The sequence below is a fragment of the Halichoerus grypus genome, chromosome 8, assembly GCF_964656455.1.
Source record: "Halichoerus grypus chromosome 8, mHalGry1.hap1.1, whole genome shotgun sequence".
Lineage (NCBI taxonomy): Eukaryota > Metazoa > Chordata > Mammalia > Carnivora > Phocidae > Halichoerus > Halichoerus grypus.
Window position 1 is genome coordinate 38,349,448 of NC_135719.1, and position 24,979 is coordinate 38,374,426.

Genomic DNA, 24,979 nt, shown 5'->3' on the forward strand with positions numbered 1-24,979 from the left:
ATCTTAAAATTTGTATGGAACCACAAAAGAATAGTCAAAACAATCTTGAAAAAAAAAAAGAACAAAACTGGAGATATCACAATCCCAGATTTCAAGCTATAGTACAAAGCTATAAGAATCAAAACAGGATGGTACTGGCACAAAAGGAGACACAGAACAGTGGAACAGAACAGAGAGCACAGAAATAAGCCCACAATTATATGGTCATTTAATCTTTGATAGGTGCTAAATGGAGCAAGAATGAAGCAAGAATATGCAAAGGGAAAATGACACTCTCTTCAACAAATGGTGTTGGGAAAACTAGACACTTCCTGCAAAAGAATGGAACTGGATCACTTTCTTACACTACACACAAAAACAAACTCAAAATGGATTAAAGGAGGAGGAGCAAGATGGCGGAGGAGTAGGAGACCTAAATTTCATCTGGTCCCAGGAATTCAGCTAGATAGGGATCAAACCATTCTGAACACCTACGCACTCAACAGGATATCAAAGACAAGAATAGCAGCAACTCTTTAACAGAAAAGAGACCATTTTCTGGAGGTAGGATATGCAGACAAGTGAATCCGAGGCAATATTCGGGAAGATAGACCACGGGGGAGGGGGCCGCCATTAGCCGGGTCCCGGCAAGTGATAGAGCCGTGGAACACAAAAATGGAACTTTTAGAAGTGGGCTCTGCTAAGGGTCCTTGTTCCAGTGGCTAAGCAGAGGGTGGAACCCTCCCTGGGACAGTATGGTCTCAGGACCCTCGGGGTCACAGAAAGACCGGGGATGCCTGACTGCGGCAGAACTCCCAGGTATCGGAGCAGGGAAGCTGGCAGCAGAGACAGAGCTGAGTGGGCTCTAAGCTCAGGGTTGCCATAAACTGTGATCCATGGCACAGTCGGGCCACTGCTCTTCCAGCAGGGACCCAACAAGCGGCAGATCCGGGAGACTCCCCTTCCTCCCCTGGAAGGAGCAGCGTGGGAGCCCACCACAGGAATCTGCTGGGTTTGGAGACTCCTCACGGGGTCATGTGCCAGATATAGAAACGCTCGGTCACAGGCTGGGTGAGCACGGAGTGCGGCTGGAGACCAGGGAGACGGGAATGACTGACTGCTTTTCTCTGGGGGTTCACTGACGAGTGGGGTCCCGAGTTCTCATCTACTCTGGGGTGGAGATTGAGAGGCCACTGTTTTCATTCTTGTCCTCCGAAGCTGTACGGAAAGCTTCCAGGGAACAAAACCTCCCGAGAGCAAACCCGAGCAGATTACTTAGCCCGGACCCGGCAAGCGCAGGGCAATTCCGCCTCCAGCAAACACAGTTGGGAACCACGGCAACAGGCCAATACCTCAGAAGATCAGCAAGAACAGCCAACCAAGACCAAGTTTACCAATCAATGAGAACGACAGAACTCCAGCGCTAGGGGAACACAGCACATAGAATTCATGGCATTTTTTTCCCCTGATTCTTTAGTGTTTCAAAGCTAATTTTTTTAATTTTCTTTTTTTTCTTTTTCTATTTTTAAAAAAAATTTTTCTTTTTCCCTTTTTCAACGAACATCTTAACAATCCCTTTTTTAAAAATCCTTTTTATTTTTCATTTTAAGAGTCATATTCTATTCCTTCATAGCAGTTTACCTTATTTTTAGTATATATATATAAGTTGTTCTCTCTATAAAATTTTGGGATACAATTTCTTCTAACAGAGCAAAATATACACCAAATCTCTAGTGTATGGCTTTGTTCTAGTCTCCTGCCTGATCACAATGTCTTTTTTTTTTTTTTTTTTTAATTTCTCTTATTTCTTTTTCAACCAACTTCTTACCTTATCAATTCCTGTTATAAAATCTTTTATAATTTTCATCTTTAAGTCATATTCCATCTCTTCATCGTATTTACCCTTATTTTTATACATACATAAGCTTTTCTTTCTTTAAAATTTTGGGAGGCAGTTTCCTTTAAGAGACCAAAATATGCTGAAAATCTAGTGTGTGGCACTGATCTATTCATCACCAGCCTGAACATATTTGATCATATTCTTTTTTTTTATCTTTTTCTTTTTGTTTTGTTTTTCTTTCTTTCCCTTTCTTTCCCCCGGGTTCAGGTCTCTTCTGATTTGTTCAGCGTGTGTTTTTCTGGGGCCGTTGTTACCCTGTTAGCATTTTGTCCTCTCATTCATCTATCCTCCTCTGAACAAACTGACAAGATGGAAAAACTCACCTCAAAAAAAAAAGAACAAGAGGCAGTACAGACTGCCAGGGACCTAATCAATACGGACATTAGTAAGATGTCAGAACGAGAGTTCAGAATGCCGATTATAAAGATACTAGCTGAGGGGCGCCTGGGTGGCTCAGTCGTTAAGCGTCTGCCTTCGGCTCAGGTCATGATCTCAGGGTCCTGGGATCGAGCCCCACATCGGGCTCCCTGCTCGGCGGGAGGCCTGCTTCTCCCTCTCCCGCTCCCCCAGCTTGTGTTCCCTCTCTCACTGTGCCTCTCTCTGTCAAATAAATAAATAAAATCTTTAAAAAAAAAAAAATAAAGATACTAGCTGAGCTTGAAGAAAGCATGGAAGATAACAGAGAAACCCTTTCTGGAGAAATAAAAGAACTAAAATCTAACCAAGTCAAAATCAAAGAGGCTACTAATGAGGTGCAATCAAAAATGGAGGCTCTAACTGCTAGGATAAATGAGGCAGAAGAGAGAATCAGTGAGATAGAACACCAAATGATGGAAAATAAAGAAGCTGAGAAAGAGAGATAAACACCTACTGGATCACGAGGGCAGAATCTGAGAGATAAGTGATACGATAAGACGAAACAATATTAGAATAATTGGGATCCCAGAAGAAGAAGAAGAAGGAGAGAGAGGGGCAGAAGGTATAATGGAGCAAATTATAGCAGAGAACTTCCCTAATTTGGGGAAGGAAACAGGCATCAAAATCCAGGAGGCACAGAGAACCCCCCTCAAAATCAATAAAAATAGGTCAACACCCCGACATCTAATAGTAAAACTTACGAGTCTCAGAGACAAAGAGAAAATCCTGAAAGCAACTTGGGACAAGAGATCTGTAACCTACAATGGTAGAAACATTAGATTGGCAACAGACCTATCCACGGAGACCTGGCAGGCCAGAAAGGACTGACATGATATATTCAGAGCACTAAATGAGAAAAATATGCAGCCAAGAATACTATATCCAGCTAGGCTGTCACTGAAAATAGAAGGAGAGATAAAAAGCTTCCAGGACAAACAAAAACTAAAGGAATAGGCAAACACGAAACCAGCCCTACAAGAAATATTGAATGGGGTCCTCTAAGCAAAGCGAGAGCCTAAAAGTAACATAGACCAGAAAGGAACACAGACAATATACAGTAAAAATCACCTTATAGGCAATACAATGGCACTAAATTCAGATCTTTCCATAGTTACCCTGAATGTAAACGGGTAAATGCCCCAATTAAAAGACACAGGGTACGAGACTGGATAAAAAAACAAGACCCATCGATATGCTGTCTGCAAGAGACTCATTTTAGACTCAAAGACACCTCCAGATTGAAAGTGAGGGGGTGGAAAACCATTTACCATGCTAATGGACACCAAAAGAAAGCTGGTGTGGCAATCCTTATATCAGACAAATTAGATTTTATACCAAAGACTGTAATAAGAGATGAGGAAGGACACTATATCCTACTTAAAGGGTCTGTCCAACAAGAAGATCTAACAATTGTATATCTATGCCCCTAACATGGGAGCAGCCAATTATATAAGGCAACTAATAACAAAAGCAAAGAAACACATCGACAACAATACAATAATAGTGGGGGACTTTAACAACCCCCTCACTGAAATGGACAGATCATCTAAGCAAAAGATCAACAAGGAAATAAAGGCTTTAAATGACACACTGGACCAAATGGACTTCACAGATATATTCAGAACATTCCATCCCAAAGCAACAGAATACACATTCTTCTCTAGTGCCCGTGGAACATTATCCAGAATAGATCACATCCAAGGTCACAAATCAGGTCTCAACTGGTACCAAAAGATTGGGATCACTCCCTGCATATTTTCAGACCACAATGCTTTGAAACTAGAACTCAATCACAAGAGGAAAGCGGAAAGAACTCAAATACATGGAGGCTAAAGAGAATCCTACTAAAGAATGAATGGGTCAATCAGGAAATTAAAGAAGAATTTTAAAAATTCATGGAAACCAATGAAAATGAAAACACAACTGTTCAAAATCTTTGGGATGCAGCAAAGGCGGTCCTAAGAGGAAAGTATATAGCAATATAAGCCTTTCTCGAGAAGAAAGGTCTCAAATACACAACCTAACGCTACACCTAAAGGAGCTGGAGAAAGAACAGCAAATAAAGCCTAAACCCAGCAAGAGAAGAGAAATTATAGAGATCAGAGCAGAAATCAATGAAATAGAAACCAAAAGAACAGTAGAACAGATCAACGAAACTTGGAGCTGCTTCTTTGAAAGAATTAATAAGAATGATAAACCCCTGGCCAGACTTATCAAAAGAAAAGAGAAAGGATCCAAATAAATAAAATCATGAATGAAAGAGGAGAGATCACAACCAACACCAAAGAAATACAAACAATTATAAGAACATATTATGAGCAACTCTATGCCAGCAAATTAGATAACCTGGAAGAAATGGATGCATTCCTAGGATGTATCAACTACCAAAACTGAACCAGGAAGAAATAGAAAACCTGAACAGACCTATAACCACTATGGAAATTGAAGCAGTCATCAAAAATCTCCCAAGCCCAGGGCCAGATGGCTTCCCAGGGGAATTCTACCAATCATTTAAAGAAGAATTAATACCTATTCTTCTGAAACTGTTCCAAAAAATAGAAATGGAAGGAAAACTTCCAAACTCGTTTTATGAGGCCACCATTGCCTTGATCCCCAAACCAGACAAAGACCCCATCAAAAAGGAGAATTACAGACCAATATCCCTGATGAACATGGATGCAAAAATTCTCACCAAAATACTAGCCAATAGGATCCAACAGTACATTAAAAGGATTATTCACCATGACCAAGTGGGATTTATTCCTGGGCTGCAAGGTTGGTTCAACATCTGCAAATCCAACAATGTGATACAATTCATTAATAAAAGAAAGAACAAGAACGATATGATCCTCTCAATAGATGCAGAAAAAGCATTTGACAAAGTACAGCATCCTTTCTTGATCAAAACTCTTCAGAGTACAGGGATAGAGGGTACATACCTCAATATCATAAAAGCTATCTATGAAAACCCACAGCGAATATCATTCTCAATGGGGAAAAACAGAGCTTTCCCACTAAGGTGAGGAACATGGCAGGGATGTCCACTATCACCACTGCTATTCAACATAGCAATAGAAGTCCTAGCCACAGCAATCAGACAACATAAGAAATCAAAGGCATCCAAATCGGCAAAGAAGAAATCAAACGATCTCACTGTTTGCAGATGATATGATACTTTATGTGGAAAACCCAAAAGACTCCACCCCAAAACTGCTAGAACTCATACAGGAATTCAGGAAAGTGGCAGGATATAAAATCAATGCACAGAAGTCAGTGGCATTCCTATACACCAACAAGACAGAAGAAAGAGAAATTAAGGAGTGGATCCCATTTACAATTGCACCCAAAACCATAAGATACCTAGGAATAAATCTAACCAAAGAGGCAAAGAATCTGTACTCAGAAAACTATAAAATACTCATGAAAGAAATTGAGGAAGACACAAAGAAATGGAAAAACGTTCTATGCTCATGGACTGGAAGAACAAATATTGTGAAAATGTCAATGCTACCTAGAGTAATCTACACATTCAATGCAATCCCCATCAAAATATCATCAACTTTTTTCAAAGAAATGGAAGAAATAATCCCAAAATTGGCATGGAACCAGGAAAGAACCCGAATAGCCAGAGGAATGTTGAAAAAGAAAAGCAAAGCTGGTGGCATCACAATTCCGGACTTTCAACTCTATTACAAAGCTGTCATCATCAAGACACTATGGTACTGGCACAAAAACAGACACATAGATCAATGGAACAGAATAGAGAGCCCAGAAATGGACCCTCAACTCTATGGTCAACTAATCTTCGACAAAGCAGGAAAGAATGTCCAATGGAAAAAAGACAATCTCTTCAACAAATGGTGTTGCGAAAATTGGACAGCTACATGCAGAAGAATGAAACTGGACCATTTCCTTACATCACACACAAAAATAGACTCAAAATGGTTGAAAGACCTAAATGTGAGACAGGAGTACATCAACATCCTAAAGGAGGACACAGGCAGCAACCTCTTCGACCTCACCTGCAGCAACTTCTTCCCAGAAATATCGCCAAAGGCAAGGGAAGCAAGGGCAAAAATGAACTATTGTGACCTCATCAAGACAAAAAGCTTTTGCATAGCAAAAGAAACAGTCAACAAAACCAAAAGACAATCGACAGAATGGGAGAATATATTTGCAAATGACGTATCAGATAAAGGGCTAGTATCCAAAATCTATAAAGAACTTATCAAACTCAACACCCAAAGAACAAATGATCCAATCAAGAAATGGGTAGAAGACATGAACAGACATTTTTCCAAAGAAGACATCCAAGTGGCCAACAGACACATGAAAAAGTGCTCAACATCGCTCGGCATCAGGGAAATCCAAATCAAAACCTCAATGAGATACCATCTCACACCAGTCAGAATGGCTAAAATTAACAAGTCAGGAAATGACAGAAGTTGGCGGGGATGCGGAGAAAGGGGAACCCTCCTACACTGTTGGTGGGAATGCAAGGTGGTGCGGCCACTCTGGAAAACAGTATGGAGGTTCCTCAAAAAGTTGAAAATAGAGCTACCATACGATCCAGCAATTGCACTACTGGGTATTTACCCTAAAGATACAAATGTAGGGATCCGAAGGGGTACGTGCACCCCGATGTTTATAGCAGCAATGTCCACAATAGCCAAACTGTGGAAAGAGCCAAGATGTCCATTGACAGATGAATGGATAAAGAAGATGTGGTATATATATACAATGGAATATTATGCAGCCATCACAAGGAATGAGATCTTGCCATTTGCAACGAGGTGGCTGGAACTGGAGGGTATCTTGCTGAGCGAAATAAGTCAATCAGAGAAAGACATGTATCATATGACCTCACTGATATGACGAATTCTTAATCTCAGGAAACAAACTGAGGGTTGCTGGAGTGGTGGCGGGTGGGAGGGATGGGATGGCTGGGTGATAGACATTGGGGAGGGTATATGCTATGGTGAGCACTGTGAAGTGTGCAAGACTGTTGAATCACAGATCTGTACCTTGAAGCAAATAATACATTATATGTTAAAAAACAAAACAAGAAGATAGCAGGAGGGAAAGAATGAAGGGGGGAAATCAGAGGGGGAGATGAACCATGAGAGACTATGGACTCTGAAAAACAATCTGAGGGTTCTAGAGTGGAAGGGGGTGGGAGGATGGGTTAACCTGTTGATGGGTATTAAAGAAGGCACGTTCTGCATGGAGCACTGGGTGTTATGCACAAACAATGAATCATGGAACACTACACCAAAACTAATGATGTAATGTATGGTGATTAACATAATTTTTTAAAAAGGTGTTTCTTAATTATATTAAAAGTGCAATGCTGAGATATGCCAATGTTCTCTTCCAAAAAGTAAAAAAAAAAAAAAAAAAAAAAAATTGCAATCTGGGCCACATATTGAGAAGATGCCTGCACATAGTAACACTTCAAAAGTTTAAAAAAGATTCTCTTCATATAGCCATTACTTACTAGTAAGACATCATGACTAAAAATGAACAAAAACTATCCTTGACATTGTAGTACAGAAAAGAGACATACTGTAACTGTTAAGGACGTTTTGGGTTATAGGGAACAGAGAACCCAGTTGACAATAGCATATAGAAACATGGATTCAGGGGCGCCTGGGTGGCTTAGTTGGTTAAGCGACTGCCTTTGGCTCAGGTCATGACCCTGGAGTCCCGGGATTGAGTCCCACATTGGGCTCCCTGCTCAGCAGGGAGTCTACTTCTCCCTCTGACCCTCCCCCCTCTCATGTTCTCTCTCTATCTCATTCTCTCTCTCAAATAAATAAATAAAATCTTTAAAAAAAATAAAAAAATAAAAAAAAAGAAACATGGATTCATTTTTCACACAAGACAAAAAGTCTTGAACTCAGTGATTGCTAAGGTTGGGTTAGCAATCAATAATGCCATCAATATCTTCAATACTCTTGCTCCACCATCCTAATATATTAACTTTTTGCATTCGTTATTTGTTGTCTAATACTTCCAAGATGATCACTGCAGCTCCAAACATCGTATCTAAGGTCAAAGCAAGAAAAGGGCTTAACCCCAGCCCTGTCTGGCCCCTTATTTAGAAAAATGGAAAGCTTTCCATGAAGTCCCCCAGCAGATTCATAGACTGAAATCTGGAATTGTAGTGCATGGCTACTGCAGCAGTAAGAAAGATTCAAAAACCAAATATTCAACTTTCTAATTTTTATGGTACAGGTAAGGAATGGATATGGGCTGGCCACCAACAATGTCTGCCAGTCCTCAACTCAATATGCACACACACACCTCTTACACATATATGTTAAACAGAAAAGACCATTTTCTCAAGGAAGACAACCCCACTATTTCATCCAAATACCCCATGAAATAGGATCTCTGGGCGACTTTCTATGTGTTCTATGTACTACAAATATGGCAACTCTTATTGCTATATCTGACCATGTGTATTGCTAAAACATAACCTGTCTCTAAACCACTCCCTTCCTATATATATTTATAAAATAGTGAAAAAGAAAGAACAGAGTGACCTCAATAAAAATTCCATTAAGAAAGGGGATAATAGGAAGCACACAGTGGTCAACAGTTCACAATCCGTATCAAATCTTATTGGTCAGAAATCACAGATTCTCTGTCAGGCAATAAGGTAAACTCCTTGACTAGTCAGTCTGGCAGCTGTTAGTTTAAGTCTCTAGAGTATCTGTTTTGTCACTGTCCTGTATAACCATATCTAAGGTCGATTTTTAAGTGGATGCCCTTCTCAGGGGTTCCATAGCTTTTGTGGTCTACTTCATATTGGTTTGCCTTAGGGAGGAAGGTACAAGAACTGCTTAGAAGGTAAAAACAATCACAATTAATTGCCAGCTTCCCTCAAATTCCCTCAAAAACACATCAAGCCTCTGGTCTATTTTCTTCAGATCAGTTCCTGTGAGTAAAACATTTCTAGAAATAATTTTTAGGCCTGGAGATTTTCATCTCTTAGCTACTGACCTCTGAACTCTCATAAAAGATTTGAAGCAATTCTAAAAATAGTCTTAGGTGAGGAGGTACTGCCCTTAATCCCTACAAAATTCCAAAATATGGGACTCTTTGTCAATTTAGAGTGTGAACTAAAGAATACCTCTATACCTAAGCTGTATTTTGTTGCCCTTTCTGCTCTCATGCTGAGGAACACTAATTTGAGTTCACCCCCTTCTCTGGGATCCTTCTGAAAAGCCACAAAAAGTAACCAACACATGAAAATATTCTAAATTTTTCCTAACACTGCAGCTTCAGTTTGCACACAGTCAGCCTTCCAAGAAACAGCAGGCACAGGTTAATCAAAAGCTTTGCTATCATATAACAAAGGTTACAACTCCTCCCCCGCCCCTTATTTTTCCCCATAATAAGCCTGGAGGTAGGCAGTCCAAGGTTGGATGCACTGTCCAACAATGTTCCAAACTCTCTTGATCCATCTCCTCCATGGTCCTCAGTTTGTTTGGAATCACATTTTCAGCCTCATACTTGTCATCTCATGGTTGCAAGATGACCGTTAGTCTCCCAGCTTCGTGTCTGCATTTAAGGCACAAAGAAAGTGGAAAGAGGAGAGTACCAGCCACCTATGGTCTCTTTATCAGGAAAACAAAAACCTTCCCTAAAGTCAACAGACTTGTCTTCAGAATCACTGGCGAAAGAGAATGGGATTGTTATGACTGGCTTTAACTAGGGTTTTTTGCTTAAAGCTGGGCCCATTGCCGCCCCTAAGAAAATGAAGGTGAGCAACAGGGAATGGGTATTAGTAAGGTCACTAAGAATAACCACCACACAAAGATATTTATAGTTATAAGAGAACATTTAACAAATAGAAACCAATCTCTTATTTGGTGAAATTTCAGGCAATATAACAGAAGTGAGGGGAGAAAGCCCTTCAGGCAGTGCTACAAAAATACATCTTAGGTATAGAGATCCCTACTCATCCTACTTAGGAGTCCATCCATGAAATTAGCACCCTTTTGCAACTCTGCTTTTCAAGACTTTCCCTTCCTTCAATTCTGTACCCACAGATTCTCTAAATACCCATGTTTATTAACAACTGTTTCTATGGCAGCAGAGCCCCTGGTGGTGGGGGACAGGGGTGGAGGCTATTTATAAGTTAAGGACTGACAGTACAATGCCAATAGCAGCTATTATTGATGATATCCTTGAGGAATTTCTGAAATAGACAAATTGGGGGGGGGAGGGGAAACAAGAAATATTCATGGTGCCTGTTGTTCACCAAGAAACCTCTTGATTATAATTTGATTTCTCATCTAGGTTCACAACCTGAAAGAAAATACATTGATCATCCTGGTATGACTGGTTTATGTAACAGTTTTATCTCATTGTAAATTAATAAATTTGCATTCTGGCTTTACATATTTGGCTGATGAGATTGTTAGGCTAATTTAATCCTCTCTGGGACACTTAATGACTAGACCAGGTTTCTAAGACCACAAAACTGAGTCAAATCCCAGGAAATTCACTAACTAAGGTTATATCACCCAATGTGGTCTTATTTGAATAACAGCAACTGGCCTAACCAAGGCAACAGCCCTTCACATCACTAAGTATATTGGCATGAACTTCTTTAAGACATTTATAGAAGCAGTAAGTCCATTTTCATTTTATGTAGCAGTACACAAAAGCCACTTTTGACATAAATTGTGCACCACCTACAATATACTCAAGTCACCAATAGTTCAAAGAATAATAGTTTCCAAGCAACCCACAACTCACAATTTTTATATATAAAAAGGTATGTAGTATAGGGGGCAAAAGCATGGGCTCTGGAGCCAGAAAGTTGGAATGCAAATCCCAGTTCCACATTGGAACACTGCACCACAGAATAAGTGTGTGACATTGGATAAAAATCTTTGCATCCAGCTTCCTCACCTATACAAGAGAGCTTGGGACAGAATAATAGTGCCTACTTCAAAGAGTTGTCTGAATATAAAGTGAATCTATACACGTAAAGCACCTGGCAATAAGAAGCCCTCAATGAATGTTAGCTATCATTACTCTTAACAGGAAAACTACTTAGGTTTCTTGTTAAGGTTGCATTTTATGCAAACAGGAAATGAATTGATAATAAAGATTCATTTTATATGCAAAATATGAAATAACACAAATTCCCCCAAATTAATAACTCATCAAGAGTCACAGTTTTGAAGCTGGCTGGTGAGTGATTTAAAAAACTCTTTTAAGCTACTGCCACATAGCAATAGCAAACTTTCCATTCTTTGCCGCCAAGAATAGTCTTGAATTATGCAGGTCTCCTACAAAATGCTACAGCTCTACACAGAGATGTAAAGAAGATAAAAATCATAGCTTTCCAACCCTACTGACCCCTTAGTGTTGTCCCTGGCACCTTGGTCTTCCTAGAGGCCTATGTCCTTGAGGACCAGACACTCTACAATCAACATCCACATTTAAGTCTCTGAACACTGTTCTAGGAAAACTCTTCTTGAAATAAAGGGTCAGTCAGCCTGGTGACTTTTTGCATATGTGTGCCCTTCTCAGTCCTGGAGTAATTACTGTCCCCTCCAGTTTTCCTCTACTACATAACTGATTATCTTTAATATTTTCTTGCTCATAATGAAATATCTTAATGGCCCTGATTTTCCTCTAATGTGTCTACTTTTCTCTTCATCTGTTTTAGTCACTCACCTCCATCAGCACATCTTTTTTCCCTTTTGCTTCCGACTATCACAGCTTCACACTCAACCCCCCTCAAACCCAACCACACTCACTCCACACCCAATTCTTCAAATTCTCAAGCCATTCTTTACCCTCCACCCCCACCCCCACCTACTAGAGAGTCCATTTCTTTGAGGATAAACTCCTTTTATCCTCTGCAGTTCACTCTTCATAAAAATCTGGTTTTCCCTTAAGTCACAAGTTGCCTTTTCCAATATAACTATTTAGTCCTTACTTTCCTCACTTTCTCTCAATCAATAGAAATAAGTGAGAAACAGCCTTTTCTTTGTTCCTAAATGCCATTTTCAGATTATCACACCGTGGTCCACTTACTGTTTGAAATCTGCACCTTATCATACATTTCAGAAAGCAGCCCTCAACAATCCTGAAAACACTCATCTTTAAATTTCCCATCCTTCTCTTGAGTCTTGGTAGAGGTGATTCATTAAGAGTCCATAATTCAATTTCTGTCAGTGTTAACATATATGTATTTGGAGAGTTTTTTTTTTTAAAGATTTTATTTATTTACTTGACAGAGACAGTGAGAGCAGGAACACAAGCAGGGGGGAGTGGGAGAGGGAGAAGCAGGCTTCCTGCCGAGCAGGGAGCCCGATGCGGGGCTCGATCCCAGGACCCTGGGATCATGACCTGACCCAAAGGCAGATGCTTAATGACTGAGCCACCCAGGCGCCCCATATTTGGAGAGTATTACATGAAACAGAAAAATTAAACATGTTAATGGTCACACAGTGAACAATGGAACTGAATAAAATACATGACTATTTCTGGACTCATAAAATACCTTTATAATTTTCTGTAATATTCCTAAAGTCAGTTCTGTAAGTTTAAATATTCTATCATTAGAAATATACCATGTTAGCTACTGCCTTAGACAAAAATCACTATGTGTTTTTCAAAATAAATAACGGCCCCATAAAATTAGTTGGATGTGTAAGTGGGTATATAAGCTATTCTTGGCAGATGATCGGGCTACTTAGACCTTTTAGAAAGTGGATTCTACAACTTCCTGATGTAAATCATTCTAATATTAAACATCCTTAATTTCAAAATCTTTGATTTTTCAATTTAAATTCAATTAGCCAACATATAGTACATCATTAGTTTCAGATGTAATGTTCATCAGTTGCGTATAACACCCAGTGCTTATTACATCACATGCCCTCCTTAATGCCCATCACCCAGTTACCCCATCCCCCACCCACCTCCCCTCCAGCAACCCTCAGTTTGTTTCCAATGTTATGAGTCTCTCATGGTTTGTCTCCCTCTCTGGTTACTTCCCATTCAGTTTTCCCTCCCTTACCTTATTATCCTCTGCACTGTTTCTTATATTCTACATATGAGTGAAACCATATAATTGTCTTTCTCTGACTTATTTCACTCAGGATAATATACTGGAGTATATCATCCACATCAATATAAATGGTAAATATTCATCCTTTCTGCTGGCTGAGTAATATTCCTTTGTGTGTATGTATGTGTGTGTGTGTGTGTACACATACAAACATGTATGTGTATATATATACATACACACACATACCACATCTTTATCCATTCACCTGTCGATGGGCATTTTGGCTCTTTCCACAGTATGGCTATTGTGGACATTGCTGCTATAAACATTGGGGTGCAGTGCCCCTTCAGATCACTACATTTGTATCTTTGGGGTAAATACCTAGTAGTGCAATTGCTGGGTCATAGGGTAGCTTTATTTTTAACTTCTTGAAGAACCACCATACTGGCTTCCGAGTGGCTGTACCAGCTTGCATTCCCACCAACAGTGTAAAAGGGTTCCCCTTTCTCTGCATTCTCACCAACATGTTGTTGTTTCCTGTGTTGTTAATTTTAGCCATTCTGACTGGTGTGAGGTGGTATCTCATTGTGGTTTTGAAAACCTTTTTCTAATGTAAATTTATCCTGCTGCATTTCCCCTCTGGAGATGGTAGGATAGGCACCATTCTCAGTATGACAATATCTTACCTACTTGAAAAGCATTATCACCTCTTAGCCTTTGCTTTTCTAAGTTCAACAACTTGGACTATTTTCCAGACTGACTATTCTCCAAAACTTTCTTCTTAACCTTCTTTAGCTCTATTCATATTGTTTTTAAATCATGAAGACCAGAGTTAGATTTAACCAGTTTACAGAACTTTGTTGTTTTTAATGTTTTTATGGTTCTACAGGCTTCTCAAATATTAGAATTTACACCCAAGCTTCTATAAATTAAAAGTTACAGAACTTTATATACTGTGGCATCTACCTTATCGTCTCTTAGTTAAATTAAATCCATGATCTATGGTTATAGTTGACAAATTATGGCTACATATATGGCCCCAAAACATTAGAGAGAATTAATTAACAAATACTTACCTGATTTGTCCTTGGGTAAAAGGTTTTTCTCCTAGATTGCAGAGTAGAAACTGGCTCTCACTTACAGTTACCTCTATTTCCTCTGCTTTGATAGAAATTATGGTAGCCATAAAGAAAAATAAAAATGGAAAATATTTTACATAACAATTTTCGTAGCACATGAAGAGAAGGAAAGTAGAATGTTTACAAATTTCATATGAGCTTTTTCTTTTACTTGGTGATACTCCTGAGGACTTCATAATAAGCAGCAGAAATCTTACTTTGTTAATGTTTAATTTCTCCTCCTTCCTTTTTTTTTTTTTTAGCTCCAGGAAAACTACTTATTGTTAAATATTGTTAACTTATTGTTAAAAACTAAAAGCTGGATTAAGAGGGAAATGGAATTTTATTAAAAGAGTATTGGGGTGCCTAGGTGGGTCAGTTGGTTAAGCATCCGACTCTCAATTTCAGCTCAGGTCATGATCTCGGGGTCGTAGAATTGAGCCCCACATGGGGCTCATGCTCAGCACAGAGTCTGCTTGTCCCTCTGCCTCCTCCCTCCAGTCACATGCTTTGTCTCTCTCCCCCTCCCTGAAAAAAGAAAAAAAAAAAAAAGAGTATTGAACGTGGGGAGGTGGGTGGGAGGGGGGGTGCCCTTTCAAGCAGGGAGTTTGGAGGGATGGCAAGGAATTGTATTTCTTTTATTATAAAAGTTACTTTTGGGGGCACCTGGGTGGCTCAGTCGGTCTGCCTTCAGCTCAGGTCATGATCCCGGGTGGGCCTGGGGTGGAGGCCCCAGCCAGGCACCCTGCTCAGTGGGGAGTCTGCTTCTCCCTCTCTCTCTGACCCTTCCCCCTGCTCGTGCTCTTGCTTGCTCTCTCTCAAATGAATAAAAAATCTTTTTTTACAAAAGTTACTTTTTGGGGCACTTGGGTGGTTTAGTTGGTTCTGTATTGGACACTTGGTCTTGGCTCATGATCTCAGGATCCTGAGATAGAGCCCAGCACCCCAGGCTCCATGCTCAGTGAGGAGTCTGCTTCCCCTCTCCCTCTGCCCCCTCACACATCTCTCTCTCTCAATCTTTTTTTTAAAAAGTTACTTTTTATGTCTCTACCAAGAAAAAATATTATGGATAGAGAGTTAATAAGGATTGTCATTTCAATAAGGTGATAACCTTCATGAGAAAGGAGGAAAAGTGGTATACAGCATAATCTATTTTCCACTTTAAAAGTTCATTTCCCCCAAAGAGCTTTACTTTATATTGGCACTGAGAAGGTCGAGGCAGTGGCTCACAACACGTGAATTATATAAAAGTAGCATATATGAATAATATGTTTTTATACCATGCCAATTTTTGGAATGCACAATCAATCCCAAAGAAGTTTATGGTCTTTCTGTAGTCAAAGAAATAATGAACATAAAAGGTTTAATAGTATAATTTTGCAACTGCAAAACATCAAAAATTTATCTACCTTAAATTCAATCATGCTAGTCCTTTAGTTTTCTAGTTCATTTTTAGCCTATTAGATAAATGAAAAATCAAATCTTCTTCTTTACATAAAAATAATCCTAGAATCATCAAAATTTACAACTAGAAAGAAATTCAGAGAACTTCTATATGGAATAAGTTCAAGCCTCTCTAAATAAGGGACATTCACCTAATTGCCTCATTCAAAGTTATAGAATGAATTAGCGATGGAACCCTAAAATCCAGAATGCTTTTCTCACTACAAAATGATTTCTCAAACTCATTGAGGCACAATTTGGTGTATATATGTGAGTCATTGAGGCACTGGGGTTGAACTTGGGGACCCTGAATCAGGATGAATCTTGGTTCCTCCACTTATTAGCTGTGTGATCTTGAACAAGTTCCTTAATCCCTTTGTGCCTCAGTTTTCTCTCTATAAAATGAGATAACTGTACGTTCCCATTAGGGTTGTTATAACAAAATTAACTAAAGCACATAGAATGGTATCTGACACATCATAAACATTTAATAAATGCCAGCAATTACTAGGATTCCATCAATAAACACATAGATATGTGCTTGCTAAATTTTAAAATAGCCCAATTTTACTAGAATTTGAATACTGGATCATTTTCATGTTTAAAAAACATATGTGTGTGTATGTATGTGTATATATATATACACACACATATATATTACATACTATATATATTATATATATACATATATTATATACATCATATACTTATATTTTATATATATATATATACACACACACACACACCCTGCTCAGCGGGGATGTACTTATATACTTACATATATTATAGTTATATACTTATATATACTTACATACTTATAAGTATATTTATATAAGTATACTTATATATATAATACAGTATATAATTATACTTATACACTTGTATACTATATATATATATATATATATATATATATATATATACACTTAAAATCACTGATATCCCATTTTGGCACATGAATTATGCCCAAGGAACAGTTTTCTCGTGAAGGACAAGTAAAATTCTAAATATTAAGCTTATAGTAAAGCCCACTTAATTTGAATACCATTCACTTTATGATCATTTTAGCCCAATGGAATAATCAGAATATGACATACAGAGGGGTAGCACTTTTTGTACATTTTTAAAATTTTATGTTATGTTAATCACCATACATTACATCATTAGTTTTTGATGTAGTGTTCCATGATTCATTGTTTGCATATAACACCCAGTGCTCCATGCAGAACGTGCCCTCTTTAATACCCATCACCAGGCTAACCCATCCCCCCACCCCCCTCCCCTCTAGAGTTTGTTTCTCAGAGTCCATAGTCTCTCATGGTTCATAGAAAACCTTTTTAATACCCTTTCCCCATGTGACAAAATTATTTCAAGTAAGGATCATGAAATGAAACAAATAATAATAGCCAGGAAAGAAAGACCGTGAAAATTATTTTTTTTAGATTTTTTTTATTTGAGAGAGAGAGAGCGCACACAAGTGAGCATGCTCGAGCAGGAGGAGGGGCAGAGGCAGAGAATGTCAAGCAGATTCCATGTTGAGTATGGAGCCTGACTCAGGACTTGATCTCACAACCCTGAGATCATGACCTGAGCCAAAATCAAGAGTTAGACGCTTAACTGACTGAGCCACCCAGGCGCCCCCAGACTGTGAAAATTCTTTTATTCGACTCTACCTATATGCCAATATAAGATAAATATTATAGTACCAAAAAAAAGTAATGGAATTAACATTTTTGAGGAAAGGAAAAACTTAAATTACATGTTGGTCTGTTGAAGTACTAAATAAAAACAATACACCTCTTATTCTCTTATTTGTTCTTTAGTTTTGAAGTAAACATTAACAAAAAGAAATTTCAAAGTTAAAAATATTTGATTCAGTTATTTAAAAGAATAGTTTCACATATAAACTAAAATTTGTACTTACCAACCAGAAAAATTACACCTCAAAGTTTGCACTTTGTTTCACTCTTAAATTTTCCACACAAATGAAAACTCTAACTGGTCACATAGAATAAAAACACTGAAGCAATCAGGTTCTGTTTCTTCATCCTTACAATCACCATGCTACCACTATTTATTAATAAGAGTTATTTAAATGAGAGATATAGACCTAAGGAGGACATGAACTGTGCCCAAAGCTCTGAATTACCCTGAATTTTTATGAATTTATTTAGGAAAATACCCACATAGATGACTCCATGTTTACTGAAGGCCAACTGAATAACTGGGAGTTCTCTGAATTATCTTCCATGTAGAATATATTTATTAAATGATAATTAAAATGTGCTAATTTAAAGTTTATATATGCATTATTAAAACTTAATAACTACAGAAATTGTTCAGAACTTAGATTGATAGATTCTTTTTTAAGATCTTATTTATTTGACAGAGAAAGAGACAGTGAGAGAGGGAACACAAGCAGGGGGTGCGTGAGAAGAAGCAGGCTTCCCGCTGAGCAGGGAGCCAGATGCGGGGCTCGATCCCAGGACCCTGGGATCATGATCTGAGCCGAAGGCAGACGCTTAACAGCTGAGCCACCCAGGCACCCCGAAAGATTTTTTTTTTAATCACCAAGGCTGCTTAGAATTTCTGATACATAAAAATTACCAGTAGTAAAAAGCAGAGAGACTTTGAGTGGGTTTATTACAGTTTAAATTTTCTAAGGACAATGAGAATTATTATTGCCTACACCCAATTATTATTGACCGAGCCCAGGCAGCAGTAAAATCTGCCATTGAGGTACTATCTGTAAAGATGGGTTTGCTGCATTAAGTATATTTAATCTACTTGTAAGAAAATCTTTTTTTTTTTTTTTAAAGATTTTATTTATCCATTCATGAGAGACAGAGAGAAAGATGCATAGGCAGAGGGAGAAGCAGGCTCCCCGTGGAGCAGGGAGCCTGATGCGGGACTCGATCCCAGGACCCTGGGATCATGACCTGAGCTGAAGGCAGACGCTTAACCGACTGAGCCACTCAGGCGTCCCTGTAAGAAAACCTTTTTAATACGAATGTTAATTGAGGGCCTACTGAGTGCATGGTAGTACGCTTTGTGTTTTACCCACACAGACTGTATGCACATGAACTTGACTAACTTAAAGTCAATCATATTTATTCATTAAAGCCATTTCAGTAGGATTTTTTTTTTTTTAGATTTTATTTATTCATTTTAGAGAGAGAGAGCCCACAACCCTGAGATCACAACCTGAGCTGAACTCAAGAGTCGGACTCTCAACCGACTGAGCCATCCAGGTGCCCCTCAGCAGGATTTTTTAAAAGCTGTTTTGGGGACGCCTGGGTGGCTCAGTCGGTTAAGCGTCTGCCTTCGGCTCAGGTCATGATCTCAGGGTCTTGGGATCGAGTCCCGCATTGGGCTCCCTGCTCACCAGGGAGTCTGTTTCTCTCTCTCCCTCTGTCTCTTCCCCCTGCTCGTGCTCTCTCTCTCAAATAAATAAATAAAATCTTTAAAAAAAAATAAATAAATAAAAGCTGTTTTGGTAGCACCTATTGTGTATATACTTAAGTGTTTAAATAAGTATCACACAAAGTCACGCGTATTCCATTTTTCAGGATTCTCACTAACTCAGATTGGCCTTCTCCCTGTGTGTTCTAAGTAAATGAGGTGGTGTTAAAAATCAACATTTAGAAAAGGTTTTAAAATATTAACAGATACATAAACATTAACAATTTAAGATCTCCTGGTATTAAACCTCACAAATCATGTGGTGTCAGATTCATGTTCTATTTTTACAAGCAACTACCTCAAGAGAACAAATTTTAACTCTGATATCAATCTTTTTCAGACATTCACAAGATCCACATAATCTCTAATCTGCCTTCTCATAATACTGTAGCTACATACACGCACAAATTTTCTGATTATTTGATTCTGCTACTCTTGAAAAGACAGTCTTTTTAACTTAAAGAAAATCTGGGGTGCCTGGCTGCCTCAGTTGGTACAGCATACGACTCTTGATCTTGGGGTCAGGAGTTCAAATCCCACATTGGGTGTAGAGCTCACTAAAAATAAATAAATAAAAAAAATCTGACTTACCTCAAAAGACATTTTGGTATGGGATATCATGCCAATTACAGCCACATTAGAAGCAGGTGTATCTGGCAAGAGAGTGTTAATTTCCCAGTTAATTTCTTCTACTCCTGCTTTATAGCTCCTATTTTACTAGTACTGTGGAACTCCCTCACCCACAAAATTCCCTCTGGTTAGTCACCTGGTCTTCTGAAGCAGCACCTGTTCTGTTTATAGCTCTAGTATTCCCCAACCTCTCCTATTGATAAGAATCCCCTGGGCCAGTTGAAAATAAAAATCACATGCCACTCTCCTGTAGATCAGATTTTAATATGTTTGAGATAAGGCCGCAGAATCTGATTTTATTTTATTCTTTAATTTTTTTTTAAGATTTTATTTATTTATTTGACAGAGAGACAGCAAGAGAAGGAACACAAGCAGAGGGGGTGGGAGAGGGAGAAGCAGGCTTCCCGCGGAGCAGGGAGCCCGATGTGGGGCTCGATCCCAGCACCCTGGGATCATGACCTGAGCCAAAGGCAGACGCTTAACGACTGAGCCACCCAGGCGCCCCCCAGAATCTGATTTTAAACAAGAGTCCCCAAGTGATTCTTACAGGCAAGTTTAAGAACAAGCTAAAGAGGCCTGCCAGAGCTCTTCACAGTTCCTCTAAACTGATCAGCCTCAAGGGCTAGTCCTCTGGGTGTTAGGGGTATTTGAACACAAGAGCAGGACCTGTTTGGAGAACGCCGAATGCCACCCTGTCTATCTACCTCTGTTTTCAATACCAAAATTTACCTAAGAGAGGGAAGATTTTGAGTATGCGCTGTGAAGTAGGATACCACCAGGGGGCAGCATAGAGCTGACAAATTATACGTGTCCGGAGTGGGGTTTTTTTGTTGTTGTTTTTACTTCACCACATAAAATGGTTGCACCTACATTTTCCATGAACTCAGACTACCAAAAAAGGAGGTTGGGGTAGCACACTTAGAAGATACAGGTAAAAGATGTTAGCACATAATTTCTACATAGTTTTTTTCCCTCGCTGGCTGTCTTTACAGCAGCCATTGTAAACAAAAATTTCCCTTGAAGTAGCATTGCACCTGGAACCAAAAATTGTATTGGACTACAAAGACTCCAGGTAAACCAAAGTGATCTTCCATTTCGTCTGTAAGTTTCAAAACACTTGTCCTACTCTTTTAACTAGCATTGTAACTGGGCGCTGTTCAATGGTGTTATCAAATCTTTAGAGTTCTCTAAGTGGGGAAAAAATGCAGTGGATAACAATGTGAGCCAACCATGCCAAGGCTTATTTTTTTTAAAGTATAATCGAAATGCTGCCACCACTTGTCAGCAAACTATAGTCCACTCACCTCCGTGTTATCCATACTCCCAAATTTTCTTGACCCATCCCCACTTTCTCCCCTCCAGTCCACATTTCTTCCTTCCGGAAATGTAAAAGAAAAATCCTCTGGCAACCCAGGTAGCCTCTACAAATATCACTACCAAGGGCTTTTTTCCCTCTGAAATTCCACGATTAGTATAAGCAGCACTGAAATCTGAGGGATGACCTGAAGAAACTTGACCTATTCCCAGCTTGCCAAATTAGATACTCCCTACCTAGATATTCCTTGGTCTGAGAAAAGCATGATCCAGGCTCAGGGGCAATTTCATGACCTAGGTTTTGAAGTCTTTCAATTTCACAATTTCCATCTTTTAGCTAGCAAAGCAGAAGGGCAGAAGGAGGCAAGAATGACAGAAACATTCCTGGGAGGCCAAATGGGCCTAAACAAAAACAAAATGCCTTCAGAAGAGGTAGGAGAACTGGAAATCAAGGTTGTCTGCAGAGCCAAAGGCTACACTGGAGTATGTGTTCTAGAAAGGAGGGTTTCCAAACTTTTCAAGTATTTTAACAAAAATGTCAGGACCCCATGGCTATATTTTTAGCATGAACTGATGGAGACTAAAAATAAAAGCTTTGAGTTCAGAAGCTGCCTTAGTGACCGTGTTCCACTACTCACGGCAGTACTTGGAGACATTAGAGTTGTACATACATACATGTGAGGACTCTTCTACAGAGAATATTTGTGGGTGCATCCAGAATCCTCACCTACTCCACTTACCCCACCTGCTAACCCAGAAACATAGTCCTACAACAGACACTCTCAACGAGGTCGATATCATCTCCAAGGAGCGAAATCTTATGTATGTATAAAGCACAGCTACACCTCTGGTACATAAACAGCTATACAGTTTATCAGTGATATTTGAATTTCATGGGGGGAGGGCAGTGATTCGTGAGCAAAATGTCTAAAAAGATTTAAGAGGGCGATAATGGAAAGGGGGAAAAAAAGGTTGAGACACACTGTCCTACAAGGGTCCTGGGCTGAGACTATCAAATGAAGGTCCTGATAGGCATTTTTCTCCCAAGACAGCCCATGGAGGGTCAGTGGTCTCTGAGTCTGTCACGAGCTGGGCTAGAAAGCGGTCTTTCCCTCCTGGATGGCCTCAAAACGTAGAGGGCAACGCCTGCCGTTCGCTCCCTCACAGGGTGCCATGTGCGGATTTAACGAAAAACTGGCAAGAGCTCTGGAAACTGCAAAGCGCTGCACCAAAGCCTGAGGAGGCTTCTTTGCTCGATTGTACGAAGCCCCCCGGGCGGGGCCCGGTCAGCCTCCGCACTTGTTGCTTCCCCGGGGCGCCCCGCCCGCCTCCACCTCAGACCTTCCCTTCGCGACCCCCTCCTCTCCACACGCGCACATGCCGGCCCCCCAACTCGGCCGTGCGACCCCCTCACCCACGCCACGGCGCCGGCACACTGCGTTCGAGCCCTGCTGGCGGCCCAGCCTCCGCCCCCTGCCCAGCTCTCGCCGCCAGTCGGACCCGCGGAGGCCGCGGTTTCCTAGACAGCCGCGCCACCGCTCCGTAGCCTCCGGGGCGCGCGTGCGCGCGCGAACGGCGGAAGGCGAGGGCGCAGGCGTGGGCCCGGCGAGGCGCCGGAGCGAGGCCGCGCGCGCGCCCCCGAGCGCGGTGGGCGGAGGAGCCGAGGGAGCGGCGGAGCCGCGAGGGGGCGGGGGGGGGTGGGGGGCGGACAGGGGAGCCCCGGGAGCGCGAGCTGCGGCCGGCGCCGCTGCAGAGCCGAGCGAATCCCGAGCCCAGGCAGCAGGTATGTGTCCTCGAAGCCGGCCGTGGCCAGGGCTTCCCTGCCTCGATGCCCGGGTCCTGTGGCCAGGGCGGGGGTGGGGACCGGTCAAGGTTTGCCGGGTGCGTGTCCGAGAGGGCTGGGATCTTACCACTGACCTTCATCCCCGCTCGCCGGGGGAGCAAGATGGGTGCGTGGGGCAATCCAGGGCTTCAGCTTCAGCTCCAGCCTGGGGATCTGCTTCTTGTCACATGCTTCTTATTTATTTTTGCAAACTGCTCTGGTTCGGGTCCAGCTGCAGATGCTTTACCTCCCATTCTTTGCCTCCGTGTGCCATCTTGCATTTATTAATAAAACATGCAAGCTGGGGTGTGGGGGGAGGTGGATTGCTGCTGGGGGGAATCCCATTGCAGTATGGGTTGAGTGGCGCCTATTTTCGGTTTTCAGGCGTGGTGTTGAGGTGGAAATCCCATACCCTGGGCATTTGTGGCTTGGTTGGTCGTGACCACTTCCTAGTGGGCTTCCCCCATTTGTCTGCAGGCGCTACGGCGACAGGATGGGCTGTCAGGAAAGGATGGTGGGCTTTCACCGTCAGGCCAGAATCCCCTTCAAGGGACAGGTGCGCACAGTTACCTGTTTGCTAACTTGCCAAGGAGGCTTAAACCCAGAAAATTGTTTCCCGTGATTGCCGAGAGGAGGCCTTGAACAGAATCCTCGAGACTTGCATACTCAAACTCATTAAGGTTTTGCATCTGAAGATGACTAAAGCTTGCCACCTGTTGGAAGTCAAACCCCATGAAATCTTCCATAATCTAGCCCACCAATCCCTGTTTCAGTCACTAATACTTAGCGATAGGCCCATACTGGTTCTTCCTATCTTCTTTAATATTGCTTGTCATTTGTTCTTTTAAAATTCAATCTATGATTTGATGCTCCATATGTTATAAATTACATTATTTGTATATATTCCATACATTTATAACGTCATATCCTAAAGACTGAATTTCTTTTCAGTGTCTAGGTTACCGATTTCCTAGCTTTTCACCTTGCTTCAAGCTGCAGTCCAAAAAGTGGGGTATATGTAACTGATTACCTTTCTCTGCCCCTCCCCCCCATACTGTGGTAAAAAGAATAGTACAAGCTAGAAGCATAAAATGAAAATGGGTATCCCAAGACATTAGGATATGGCGGCAGAACTAATTGCTTGTAAACCATAGTCTGTGTGCCACATCTAATCATGAGGACACATTCTTAAATGCTTATATGTGCCAGGTATGGAGCTAAAGGGTGTTTGTGCATGATCTCATTTAATCTTCGCAACAAACCTATTATCTCCATGTTGAAGATGAAGAAGGTAAGACTAAGAAAGGTTAGCTAACTTGCCCAAGGTCACACAGTTGAGAATGGAGAATCGGAATAAAGTTGCAAACTCAAGTGCATCTGATTGCTGGGGGTGGAGTGGCATTGGGAGGAACCTTTAACCCTGGTGCTGCCACTGCATCTATATTTTAATTAAGATCAAGCTTATGCATGAGCATACATGCTTGGATCTGATTTTCCATTTCATAGATTCCACATCAGTCTTTGTGGATTTCCAGTAAGAGAAACGGTTGTTTCCAGAATGGGTCTGTGTGGAATTTTTTGAGGTGGCACTGAGCCTATAAAAAATGGTGTCCTAGACATGCTTCCATTTAACTCTCTCAAACAAGCAGTTAAGTTCAAAAAAGTTGTTTCCCTTCAGATTTAAATCTATAAAATGTATGTGCATCAGATAGAATGAATCACTCGTGTTTTTCATTATCGCATCCCACTCCAGTCTTCTTGCCACCCTGCACGCCGGCTTCTGGTCTCAGTGCCAGTCATAAGAACAACATTGTCTATCACACTTGTATGATAGTCACTTGTATGATAGC

General features: G+C 40.6%; 2 protein-coding genes across 30 annotated transcripts in view; one reads left to right on the forward strand and one right to left on the reverse strand.

Moving 5' to 3' along the window:
* The window catches only part of NRG4 (neuregulin 4), a 201,846-nt gene extending 178,453 nt beyond the window's left edge, over positions 1–23,393 (reverse strand). For 16 of the 28 annotated variants that reach the window (XR_013450366.1, XR_013450367.1, XR_013450359.1 and 13 more), the window contains exons 1-3: positions 22,722–22,878; positions 19,955–20,016; positions 14,417–14,501 (exon numbers count right to left, since the gene is read on the reverse strand). The gene's annotated coding sequence lies outside the window, so the exon portion shown is untranslated. Of the gene's footprint in view, positions 1–14,416; positions 14,502–19,954; positions 20,017–22,721; positions 22,879–23,224 lie in introns of those variants that run through there. The other 12 variants (XR_013450361.1, XR_013450362.1, XR_013450368.1 and 9 more) reach the window with 10 other exon arrangements.
* Positions 22,940–24,979, forward strand: part of TMEM266 (transmembrane protein 266) — a 119,742-nt gene continuing 117,702 nt past the window's right edge. The window contains exon 1 of one of the 2 annotated variants that reach the window (XM_036067648.2): positions 22,940–23,090. The gene's annotated coding sequence lies outside the window, so the exon portion shown is untranslated. The remainder of the gene's footprint in view (positions 23,091–24,979) is intronic. The other variant, XM_036067649.2, reaches the window with a different exon arrangement.